Below are 13,588 nucleotides of genomic sequence, written 5' to 3' on the forward strand. Positions count from 1 at the left end.
CAACGACGTGGTGCACAAATTGCAAGACGCTCAGTCGGAACATAAAGCCGCCATGGACATGATGGCGAAGCAATTGTCCCAGATCGCAGTTTCTTTGAATGAGATGCGGGGAAATGAAGGGAAACTTCCTGCCACGGTTAAACCACCGGACCGAGCAAACATTAGTCAAATCACCTTGAGATCCGGGCGGGGCTATGAAGGATCGACCCTAGAGACTGACGAGGAGGTACCCATACAAGCGAATAAAGGGAAGGAAGGTCAAGTGTTTCAAGGGGATAGCCCTAGACCCAGAGAAGTCCTTGTTCAGGAAGACCTCCAGAAGGGAGATTTAGGGGGATCTCTGCCTCGACCAAGTGACCAATTTTTTCTAGATCCAGAACCTGAGGTAGTGAGCAAGGAAGGAAGCAGGGAAGTTGGTGAAACCCAGGCTGGGACTTCCACGAATGCAGTAAAGCGAGCAAAACCATTTCCATACCGAGGGGAAGCAAAGAAAAAGAAGGATAATACAGAGGATCTCATGGAGATTTTTAGCAAGCTGGAAATCAACCTGCCATTCTTGCAAGCCCTGAAAATGCCTGCCTTTAGCAAGTTCATCAAGGAATTCATTGCAGGGAAGACCAAACCAAACGGGAAGATTGTGATCGGGGAAAATGTGTCTGCTGTGATACAAAAGAGAAGGATGCCCTCGAAATGCACAGACCTAGGTATGTTCACATTACCCATTTCTCTAGGGGACATCAAGGTAGAGCATGCTATGTGTGATCTAGGGGCGTTTATCAATGTTTTACCGCTTTCGATCTACAAGAAATTGACAAGAGTAAGGATGGTCGCTATCAAAGTGGTAATCCAGTTAGCAGATAGAACTTGAATTTGTCCTGAAGGTGTGCTGGAAAATGTCATAGTTAAAGTGCATGATTTTCTATATCCTGCTGATTTCCATGTGATCAAAATGAATGATAATGAGTCTGCTGAGTTTAGTGGCGTACTTTTAGGGAGACCATTTTTGCGTACTGCTAAGACCATTATCGATGTCTTCGATGGAACAATTTGTTTAGATTATAATGGGGAAAAATATACATTTAGCATAGATGAGGGGATGAAAAGGCCATTAGATGTTGAGAATCTGTATGCTATTGATGTTATTAACCCCCTGGTCCAAGAATATCTTGAGACGGAATTGATACAGGAACAAATTGACAACTCAGAGTTGAGCCATTTAATTGACAGAGAAGTTGTAGGGTGGTGTGCAGCAGTGAACACAACGGAGTTAACAGATGAGGAACTCACAGAGGCCATCATGGAGTTTTGCAGAAATCCTGAGTCAGCTAGATCAAGGGGATCGGCTCACGTGGCTAGTCTGGAGAATTCTCCTGGGTCTGGGAAGGAGGCATTACCGGATATTGCAGAAAAAAATCCCTTGCCCCAGGAGACGAATGCAACAAAGAAGGAACTGAAGACACTTCCACCAGGCCTCAAGTATGCTTACTTGGAGGTGAATGAGACATTTCTAGTAATAGTCAACAGTAACTTGACCAAGGACCAGGAGGAGGAATTGTTGGAAGTAATCAAGCGAAACAAGAAAGCAATAGGGTGGACCCTCTCGAATTTAGTAGGAATCAGCCCTGATCTCTGTATGCACCACATCCGTCTAGAGGAAGGTGCAAAGGCTCATCGAGATGCACAACGGAAACTAAATCCAAACATGCGAGAGGAAGTTCTGAAGGAGGTGTTAAAATTGCTTGCTCTAGGGATCATCTACTCCATTCCGGACAGCGAGTGGGTCAGTCCTGTCCATATGGTGCCCAAAAAGTCTGGAATACAGGTTGTCAAGAATGATAAGAACGAATTGGTACCCACTAGGCTGGTAACGGGGTGGAGGATGTGCATCGACTACAGGAAGCTGAATGAGGCCACAAAGAAGGATCACTTCCCTCTACCTTTCATTGATCAGATGTTAGAAAGATTGGTTGGCAAACAGTATTTTTGTTTCCTTGATGGATACAGTGGCTACTTCTAGATCTACGTTAACCCAGAGGACCAAGGGAAAACCACGTTCACATGCCCCTTTGGTACGTATGCATACCGAAGAATGCCGTTTGGGTTGTGTAATGCACCAGGAACGTTCCAGCGGTGTATGATGAGTATTTTTTCAGATCTGCTAGAAGTATGCATTGAGATATTCATGGACGATTTTACCGTATACGGGAACTCATTCGATACTTGTTTGGCCAGCCTTGATCTAGTGTTGAAAAGATGCCAAGAGAAGCATTTAGTGTTGAATTTCGAAAAATGCCACTTCATGGTGACGGAAGGCATTGTCCTGGGTCACGTGGTTTCTGAGAGAGGAATACAAGTAGACAAAGCAAAGGTAGATGTGATATCAAAGTTACCATACCCCACGAACCAAAAAGAGGTTAGAGGCTTCCTAGGTCACGCAGGTTTTTATAGGAGGTTTATCAAGGATTTCGCGAAAATCGCGCAACCACTCACTCATTTGTTGCACAACGAGGTGGAATTCGTCTTTGACGAAGGGTGCAAGAAGGCATTTCAGTTGCTCAAAGACAGACTCGTGTCAACACTAATTATCAGGGCGCCAGACTGGAATCACCCTTTTGAGATAATGTGCGACGCGAGTGATTTTGCTGTGGTAGCTGTCCTGGGACAGAAGATTGACGGAAAAAGTTATGTGATCTTCTATGCTTCTAAGACTCTGAATCAGGCTCAGAAGAATTATGACACCACGGAGAAGGAAATGTTGGCTGTCGTATACTCGTTTGAAAAATTCCGACCCTACCTTCTTGGGTTGAGGGTTATAGTCTTCACAGATCACGCAGCAATAAAGTACTTACTGGCTAAGAAAGAGCCTAAGCCGAGGTTAATCCGTTGGGTGTTGCTCTTGCAAGAGTTTGATTGGGAAGTGAGAGACAAAAGAGGAACGGAGAATAGAGTAGCCGATCACTTGAGTAGAATATATCAAGGGGAAATAGAAGAGGCCATACCCGATGCTTTCCCTGAAGAACATTTGTATTTTCTGGGGAAATTTCCTAGACCAATTAGCTGGGAAGCAGTTTTGGCTTTAACCGGTCTAGGAGAGGCTGATAAAGGGAAGCGCACGCTTAACGCAGAGCCATGGTTTGCTGACTTAGCTAACTACTTGGTCACGGGAGAAGTTCCCAGCTCGGACGAAGTTTTCCGGCCCCAGAATATGAAAATTAAAAGCGAAGCCAAATATTACTTTTGGGATGATCCTTACCTATGGAAGATGTGTTCAGATCAAGTGATTAGACGCTGCATTCCCGAATGAGAACAAATAGATGTGTTAATTCATTTCCACACTTTGGCATGCGGAGGTCATTTTGGACCTAGGAAGACAGCAAAGAAAGTATTGACTGGCCGACACTCAATAAAGATGCCTTTGAATTTTGCCAGTGTTGCGAGAGATGCCAACAGACAGGGGGAATTTCAAGGAGGGACGAGATGGCTCAGGTTCCGGTGATTGTGTGCGAAATTTTTGATGTATGGGGGATAGACTTCATGGGACCATTCCCATCATCCTATGGGAACACATATATATTGGTCGCGGTAGACTATGTGTCTAAGGCCACCATAACATGTGAATCGAAGGAGGTGGCAAAATTTCTGAAGGCTAATATTTTCAACAGATATGGAGTCCCTAGAGCCATCGTCTCAGATCAAGGAACAAATTTCTGTAATCGCACTATCGAGGCTCTGATGAAGAAATACAATGTTCACCATAGAGTATCTACCCCGTACCACCCTCAGTCTAATGGCCAAGCGGAAATTTCTAACCGCGAAATCAAGGCAATATTAGAGAAGACAGTTAATCCGTCAAGGAAGGACTGGAGCAAGAGGCTCGGTGACGCATTGTGGGTCTATAGAACTGCTTTTAAGACGCCTATTGGGATGTCGCCTTATAGGCTTGTGTTTGGCAAGATGTGCCACTTACCCGTGAGTATCGAGCACAAGGCGTACTGGGCAGTAAAAGAGTTGAACATGAAGCCTTCAGCTTGTGAAGAAGAAAGGAAATTACAGTTACAAGAACTGGAAGAGCTGAGGCTGGAGTCGTATGAGTCTGCCATGTGGTACAAGGAAAGGACGAAGTTATGGCATGACAAAAATCTCCGGGTCAAGGAACTCCATGTGGGACAGAAGGTGCTCCTTTTCCAATCCCGGCTCAAGCTGATGCCAGGGAAGCTGAAGTCAAAGTGGATCGGTCCATATACCATCGTCGGCCTCCGCGCAAACGGAGCAGGAAGTGCCTCTAACTCGGTCCCTTTTCTTGTTAATGGTCATAGAGTGAAAGTCTATAGGGATAATTCTGAGCTGTGTGTAGTGGAGGAAGTTCCACTACGCGCACTCTCTACTATCGCCTAGACAGACTAGGAGGTATTCTCGATGAATTCCTGAGTCAGGTAAATTGGTTGACATTTTTGAAAATATGTACTGAACCAAGGAATCTCGGGGATACTCAAAAGGAATATAGTATAAACAATTTAAATCTCCCAAAAATATTTTCGAAGTACCAGACTCAAAGTGATAACCAATTTTGTATTCTCTAACCTTGACCTAGGAGTCTGGCGTCTTCATTTTTTTTTAAGTGTAGGGTCACGGTCAGGGAAATCAGCTAGGGAAGGGAAGCCTGGAGGAAGAAGTCAAGAAGAGCCTGGTCGAGGAGGGATGAAGATAATTTGAATTTCAAAAATTTGGCCGATATTTATGGGAGGTGTACGGTTGCTTACATCACGCCTGCAACCGCACCATCTTTTCATCAGAAAAGGCAAACCGTCACTTCTCTCTCCAATAATCTAAGTCGACGAAAACTGCATTTCCTCTCCCTTCTCTCTCCTTTCGTTCTCTCTCTAGAACACAAACCCTAACCAAATTCGACCAAGTTTCCTTTTTATTTCAGATCTACAGAAATGGATTCAACCCAGGCCACCGGAAATTCGCAGCCAACGGTGTATGATGCAGTTCTGTTAGCAGAATTGACACAAAAATTGGGAAGCGTTGAGAAAGCGAAGGAAGTATACGCTCTGTTCTCCGCTAGCCTAATGACATCCGCGGCGGCCATACCATCACTGACAATTCCAGCGGATTCATTGGCACAACCCGCAGTTCACCAGGAAGAAAAGCTTCAAGATTCAACCGGGGTGCCGGACTCTGGATCTCAACATACAGAAACCGCTTCACGGGAGGCGGATGCAGAAGAGGCAACGCATGAACGGCCGGAGGATGGTGGGCAGACGAGCGGCGGAACAGAGGTGGAGACCGAACGACAAGGTGACGAAAACCCTAATTCTGAGGGTAAGAAAGATGTTGAGGCGGAAACCCATGTTGTGGAAAGTACTGTTGAGGGGGAAACCCCTGTTGTGGTAGAAGTTGCTGAGGGGGAAACCCCTGTTCAAGAATCGATGGCTGAGGGGGAAACCCTTATGGAGACTGGGGATGAAACCCCTACGGATTTTAGGGGCGCGACCCCTGAACCCATGGAAGAGGGGGCAACCCCAAGTGATGTCAGGGGGGAAACCCCTGTTTATATTGAGGGGGCAACCCCGATGGTGGATGATGTGGGGGAAACCCCGGAAAAATTTGTGGAAGAAACAGATCTACATGTTACTGGAATACTAGAGCCCATTGAGGAAGGGCTCAATTTGATCGTGGACCTGGTGGATGACCAGGAAGAGGACAAGAGGACAGAGAGGAGACGAGCCAGGAGGAGTCTGCTTGACGAAGTTGATGACTTAGTTCCTGCGGAGAAGGAATTTCCTGCCCGTGGGACAGATGCTGAAGAGGCAGAGGAACATCGTCTGGTCAAGGAGAGAGCGAGAAAAGGAAAGGCAGCGGCGACCACGTCTACACAGTCAAGGAAATCTCCCTCCGTCCAGGAGGTTGAGGAGACTCTTTCCCCAGTGACCAAAGATACCTTTGCCGAGGAACAAGACAAGCCTACCCATGAGTCCGACTCTGAACTTGGGGAATCTGAAGAGGAATTTGTCCCCGGAAGACCAGAGATTTGGCTGACTAAGGAACTGCTAGAGTCGATGAGGCAGTTCGACGATCAGAAACGGGCCACAGTGTACAAGGAACGATACAGTGCAGGGAAAATGGCTAAGTCTGGGAAGCAGTACAGCTCCAAGGAACTTCAGATGATCGCATGCGATGAAGATTTCTGCGCATGTATCTATTCAATAGGGTTCGAGTGGTTGCTAAAGCACAGCCAGGAGAAAGTACCGGTGGACATAGCACGGGAGTTCTTCTCCACATTCTGACTGAAGAACACCTCTGACCTTGATGCGGACTCCGTAACTTTCAGGCTCTTTAATGAGGAACACGAGATGAGCATCCGGGAATGGTCCTTGAGGATGGGGTTGTTCACCAAGGCTGAGGATGATGAAGGAATATGGAACGAGAGGATGATCGGTGTGCCAAAGAATACGCCGGGATTCAGAGTACAAGCAGCATGGGAACTAATCACTCACTCCAAGGCAGGGACATTCAAGTCAAGCTACTCCAAGGCTTCTCACATCGAGGACAGAATCCTCCGTTTTGCTCAGACGTTTATCAGCTACAACTTAATGGGAAATGCTAATTCAGCTCTTACAACTACCGACCTTTATTTCACTTGGTGCATGGCAAAGGGCGTTAAGTTACATCTGGGTTATTGGCTGGCTCAAGCATGTCATCAAATGACCAGCAACCCTGCTCGACATATGTATACCTGCCACCTCCTAGGCGTCTACCTCCAGCGGAACGTTGAAATGAAGATAGCCAAAGCCGCACCTTTAGTCGTAATGTGCGAGCCCCCTGAGGTTTTCAGTGTTGAATACTTTTTCAATAAGGGGTTGCTTTAAGCCCACGAAAAACAAACCTTCTTCTACACGGTAGGAGAAAAGGTGAAGGCGGAGACAGAGGAGGTTGCGGAGGCCATGCCGAGTGAAGAAGTTGAAGAGCTGCGGAAGGATGTTCAGGATGTGAGAAAAGAAATGCAGGTAATGAGGAAGGAAATGGTGAAGGAACTTGGGGGGATAAGAAAAGAATTGAACGGGAGCCGGGAGGAGGTGAAGACCCCGCGGGGCAATATTGCAGATTTGGCGGTGAAGTCCGCTAAGCAAAACGAGCGCATGACGGAGGCGGTGGACCTTGTAATGAAGATGATGAAATGGTTGCAGAAGACACTCCCCTTGACCCAGTCGAAGGTAACTCATGGGTCCAGCAGTGAGGTCAAGCAACCCGTCCAGAGCAACCCCTCCGTCCAGCGACCACTGCAACCGCTCAAGCAGATGGTCTCCCCACCCGTCCCCAAGCAAGTGTCAATCCCTATGAAATCAAAGTCTCTGATTAAGAAGCCAGTATCTGACCAACCAGAACAGGAAGAAGAGGAACCGAAGCAGCCGGCGAAAAAGAAAGTGAAGATGACCCGACCCGGAATCCCACCCCAGTCTGGCTCTCGAGGGAGCTAGCCCCAGAAGTGAATCACCCCCATGACCAAGTAACTTTTTATTTTTGCTTTCAGTTATCTGTCTTTGTTTTTGTTTTCTATTTGCTAATTGCTATCTGTTTTTTTGTTTTCTCCCACTTAGCCCAATGCTTGGTCTAAGTGTGAGAAGTTTATGTTTTCTGTTTTGTTGTGTCTTCTCCCACTTAGCCCGTTGTTCGGTCTAAGTGTGAGAAGTTTTTATTTTCATAAACTGTTGTTGTATGTTGCATTGATCTCCCTGTTTCCCCCCTTCACAACGATGGCTTGGGGACAAGCTTGAGTGAAGTGGGAGGGGGAGAGGAGTTAATGCATGTAGTCGTCAGCATGATAAGAGTCTTTAGGTCTAGTTTTTGTTTGTGTTGCATGAGCCAGTGAATATAATACGGCATGATCTCCTTAGTGAAAGTAATTGAAAATAGGAGGTATTTCAACTTAGAAGCCTTTTCCTTTAATAAGCCAAGTCAATTTGAATGAAGCAAGAACGATAGATGATGCCTTTACTTACTTACTTGTGAAGCCCTACTATAAAAGCGAGTTATAAGCCTTAAATAACTTCGAGCTAACACATGTAAAGGGGCCGCCACTGAATGCTTAGGGAGAAGAGTCATGAAGGAGAAAAATAGGGGAATTGGGTTATGAAGGTATAAGCTGGACAAAGTCCAGGGTAAGGAGTTATAAGCTGGACGAAGTCCAGAAAAGAGAAGAGGAAAATGGAGGAATAAGCTGGACAAAGTCCAGAGAAAAAAAGGGGGAAAAAAAAAGAAAAAAAGAAGGAGATATAAGCTGGACAAAGTCCAGGGGGAAGGTGTCTAAGGGCAGGAACAATAATAACCTGACCCAGGAGAAGAGGAGGAAACTCTCATAACCCGACGCTTCAGTGGTACGGCAATAACTTAAGAGAGAATCGATCCTAACATCCCTGGCGAGGAATGAGTGATCGAGTGAATCCAACAATTGGGTAAGTAAAAGACTATCTTGACAAACTGACAGATTCGCTAGGTAGATGAAGGGAAAGGGCCTATTTGGAGGATTGCAGCCTGTTGGATTGACCTTAATCTTGTGGGGACGGTTGCCTAAAAGTTGGAGCTCATGCATATGTGTTTATGTGTTATGTGTTTTTCTTTAAGTGTTTTGTTTCAAGTTGTGTCTAGGTCTAGGAGTCTGTCTAGAGTCTAAAGAGTCGGACAGGGGATAACCTTGCTTTGAAATTCGCCTTATTCTTTTTCTTGTCTTTATACTTGAGGACAAGTATGGTTTAAGTGTGAGCAGTTTGATAAGGCTAATTTCATGCATCGGTTATATGGTGAAAAACACTATATTTTACTGGGTCTAACACAGTTTTTAAGCCAGGTGTGTGACGAAATCGCTAGATCCAGGAAGAGCTGGAGGAAACGGACTAGCGAAGGAATGAAGGAAAAGTGAGCAGAATTGAAGGAAAAGGAGGCTAGAAGAAGGGAGTCAATAGCTGAGGGCAACAAAGACTATCTATACCTCGCTGGCCCCCACTTCAACGCCTATAAATAAAGGAGCATGCAACACACAAAAGGACACACAATTTTTGCTCTTAGCTCACACACAACACACACACTTGGGAAATGGGAGTTCTGGGGTAGTTTAGGTTTTTAAGGGTCTCATCTTCCGAAAGAAGTCAGTCGTAACACCGTCCGCGTGAAGGGCGAAGAAACAATCTATTTTCATTCTGCTTTTGCACTTTATTTCGTTTGAACTTCGCGTTTGGAAGTCAAATTTGGTTGTTGCTGTTACAGATTATCCATGCATTCCTTTAGTTTCTGTTATATTGGTGTTATCTCGTGTTGATCTACGTTGATCCTGTTTGTTTGAAGTTTTATTTCGGCAAGTTGCATGTTAATCTCTGTTTTTGTCACTTTGGTGCTTGATCTGGAGAATTTGGCTGTAGATCTGTGGTGTTGTTGTTGATCGGAGGTTGTTTGGTGATTTTGTAGTTATGGAATGTTTTTGGCCGGAGTTTGTGTCGGATGCTTGGATCCGGAGTGGATTTAGCATTCGAGGTTGGATCTAAACAGGGGATTCAAGTTGTGCATGGATTTTTTTTGAGTTTTCTGTTTACTTTCTTTTTACTTCGTCTAGTAGCCGTAGATCTGTTTAGTTCCTAATTGTTCTTCGTTAAATTGTTAAAATCCAGTCTGCTCTGTTTTCCGATTACGCTTTGTACCTGTTTCTTCTGAGTTTTTGTGCAATTTGAATTGGAGAAGATGATGTCGCTGTTAGTTAGTACTTTAGTTAGTTGTTTTTCCAGCTTTTCGTCCGTACTCTGCTTTTTCAGCCATGGTCCCCACCGTCAGTTTATTTCCCAGGTCTAGGTAATTTAGAATAGTTTCTTAGATCTAGTGATTGTCTCGATTTCAGTTTACATGCATGATTTCTGTCCTGCCTAGATCTAGCTGTTAGCGTAGCAGATTTCAATTCCAAGTTTAGTCTAATTTCCTCAACCCAAAAAAAATGCGTGGCAGCAGCCAAACCAAAAATAATTTCCAAATCCTTGAGCACATTTAAATTACGCATCCGTCTCTGTGGGATCGATCCCTACTTCCCTGTGCTAATTTTTAGTATAAGTGGTTGAGGGTTATTGAAGAAGTATTATGTGTGTCCGACGACCGAGATTTTCCAACGACCAGTGAGCTCCTAGACCCTGTGATCTAGTGGATTTGCTGAACCTAGGAAACTTGTTATTCTTTTCTGTGCACACAGTATAAAGAGATCCGATCTTCAGACGGCGACCGCTACAACATGTACGGCGACCACCGGTGCCCGGCGGCCAGTGGTTTGTAGCGGCCCGCCTCGGAAATCTGTGCTAGAAAAGAAGTCTCGCCGGGCGACCGCCGGAGGACGTGTGACAGCCCGCCGCCTAGGAGGCAGAGACTATGTGGACTCTCGCGCGGCGACCGCCAAAGAAGGTGCGGCGGCCCGCCGTGAAAAGGCGGTGAATCTGATTGCCCTAGATTTCTCTCCAAGATTTACCATATTTTGAAGATCTTTTCCTTCTATGATGAGGTAGGCATGTCAAAATGGATATGGAATACCCGATATCCAAACCCGAAAAAATCGGGTAATTGGATACCCGAAACTCGATTTTTTTGGTTTCGGATCGGGATCGGGTAGTGAGAATTTGGATTATCGGGTAATAAGGCTAATTTCATGCATTGGTTATAGGGATAAATTTTGTGATTTCCTGGGTCTAACAAGGTTTTATAAGCCAGGTGTGTAGAGAAATCGCCAGCCCCAGGAAGAAGACGAAGATTGCCTGGAGGAAGAAGCTAGCGGGAAAAGTGAGCAGATGAAGGAGGAGTTACTAGACTGAGGAGCATCCGATTGGAGGGCAAAATGGGAATCACAGGAACAATGTAGAAGCTCTATACACTATAAATAAGAGCATGCGATTAACATGAATATCTCTCTCATTCCATTCGGCTCTTAGCTTAGTTTTTCCACTTTTCTCTACACACACTTGAGGGGAAACATTCTGGGGAGTGCCCTTTCGGATCTAGCTGTGGTGTAACACCGTCTCTGCGGAGGCGAATATACAATCCTTTACTGTTTTTCGCTTTACATTCCGTATTTCCCCGAGTCTTCGTTGTTCGAAGCTCGGTTATGCTTTGTTACTGTTTCGCTAGACACTTCGTATTTTGCTATGGATATTTCTATTTTGGTTTCGGTTATGATATTGTCCTTTTATTTGTTTGCCTTGGTGGATATTGTTGGTTGATTTGAGTTTGGAATTTGAAGTGCTTGGAGATTGTGGTTGGTCGGTTGAATCTAGTTGAATCTGTGAAGATCGGAGATGGAAATGGTGTTTGATTGTTGTGGATGGCTTAGATCCAGAGTGGATGAAGCATCCGACATATAGATCTGTTCGCATTTGCATGGTTATGATATTTTGAATTTTATTTACTTGCTTGCCTCGTCTAGTAGTTATGGATCTGTGTTAGTTTTAGTCATTCTTTGTTTCCACCAGTTTAATTTCGTCAGCTCTGTTTCGATCTTTGTTGCTCTGTTTTTCACCGGTTGTTTCGTAATAAAAATTAGAGAAGATGATGTCGCTGTTAGTTAGTCCTTAGGTTAGTTAATTTGCAGCTTTTTCAGTCGTACTATGCCGTTTTGGGAAATGGTCCCCACGTTTCGCTTTTCGTCTGTCTAGGATAGCTTAGGAAGCTGTTTACCCAGTCAAGTAGTCATTTCAAATACTTTTAGTCATTATGCATGTCCCTGCCTAGATCTAGCTGTTAGAGTAAACTATTTCATTTACCCAGTCTAGGAATTAAAGCTCAACCCCAAAAATTGCGTGGCAGCAGCCAAAAATAGCTTCCAGGTCTTTGAACATGTTTTTCTTACACATCCGTCTCTGTGGATTCGATCCCTGCTTCCCTGTACTAATCTTTTTAGCTATATCGGGTTGAGGGTTTTGAAGGGCGAAGGAAGTGATTGTATGCCCAACGACAGGTTACCTAAGGATTCTATGAGTTCCTAGACCCGGTGTCTAGTGGATTCTCTGGATCGGGGGATTTTATTTCAAACACATCTCGCTTACTCTTCGACCAACTCTTCATCGGGTATCGGGTTATACCCGATCGAGTATACCCGAATTATCCGATTTGTTTTTTAAAATTAATAAATTATGGTTTTATTTTAATTAAATGTAATTATCTTTCTTAATTATATTTTAGTAAATAATTAGCATAGGCCCCAAAATTCATAGCGCCTCCCTCCCCTTCCCCTCTCCTGCTCTCTTGCCTACGTCTCCCTCCGCCACCGTCGTGTTGTCTCTTCTCCCAGCGCCGCGTGCTCTCCTCCCAGTCTCCGCTATCCGCGACTGCCAAAGCCATGGAAGACGCCGGAATAATAGTCTTGTCACTGCCTCTTTGGCTCTTATTGACATTGTATTAAATCCCCATGTCAAATTAAAGTTGCTGCCACCTCCACCTTATTTGAGTTGGATTTCTTAGATTATGTTTGAAGGGAAAATTTAATGTCTTGAGAATTACAATAAGTTTATAATTCAAAGCCTTGATTCTAAAACACAAACTAAAAATGGTGTATTGATTCTAAAAAAACAAGAAAATGGATCTTGATTCTAAAACAGAAGAAAAATGGCGTCTGGATTCTGAACACTAAAGAAAAAGGTGTCTTGATTTTGTATAGTTTAATTTCTTATACATATATTTAATATCCAACTAACAGTAAAAATAATCTGAATATAGATGGCAGAGGGTGAGGATTCAACTTTGTATTAAATTTGCCATTCGGGATAAATAAGAGTATTAAATCAATTTTAAAAGTTTGTAATTAATTTTAGAAAAAAATCAAAATCACAATCGGGACTGGATACCCGAGTCGGGTATCCGGTTATCCAAAATTAAATTCAGATAGGGTATCGGGTATTGATTTTTGGGAATTTTGGGATGCCCGAAAATTTCGGATCGGGTATCCACGGGTATCCGATTTGACAGGCCTAGATGAGGAGTGACTTTCCCCTATAAATAAGACCTCAAGCTTCATCAAATTAGAGCTTCTTTTTGCAACATAATTCCTAGAGATTAAAAGCTAGAGTACTTCATTGTGCCAGGAGTTGAAGAAGGATTCAAGAACATCAAGAACGACAAGGATTCAACCTACGGGTTTTATTTGCTTTAGTTTTATGTTCCAATTGTTTTACCTTCAATTTATGTGTTTAGATTATTCCATTATGTGTAACTAAACTCATAGGATTCTAGGGATGTGTTAGTAACGACGTTGGTTATACAATTCTTTTTTCTATTTAATATCCATTTTGTTTTTATTTTGTTCTTCCTTAAGTTATTCTTGATGCTTCACGTTTGAGTGACACATTCTGTGTTGATCCAATATAACTTGCTTCATAACTGTAAGAGAGTTCTAGCGAGTTAAGTCCAGTTAGTAGACACTACAATTAGCTTTCTTTAAAACGACATTGTTAATTGAGAGTGGAGACTTTTCAAAGGTCTTAGGAGCTTTTCGGAGTTACGTGTTAGGATTGACAACCCTAATGTTAGTAACCAACGTTTGCATCGCATTAGCATAAGCTAGGTGACTCAT

General features: G+C 43.9%; 1 pseudogene; it reads left to right on the forward strand.

Moving 5' to 3' along the window:
* Window positions 1-4,940: 4,940 nt before the first annotated feature.
* LOC148926650 (uncharacterized) lies at window positions 4,941-10,309 on the forward strand (annotated as a pseudogene).
* Window positions 10,310-13,588: the final 3,279 nt, after the last annotated feature.

This window comes from Salvia hispanica, chromosome 5 (assembly GCF_029641045.1).
Source record: "Salvia hispanica isolate PSC_SH4W2 chromosome 5, Shi_PSC_v1, whole genome shotgun sequence".
NCBI lineage: Eukaryota > Viridiplantae > Streptophyta > Magnoliopsida > Lamiales > Lamiaceae > Salvia > Salvia hispanica.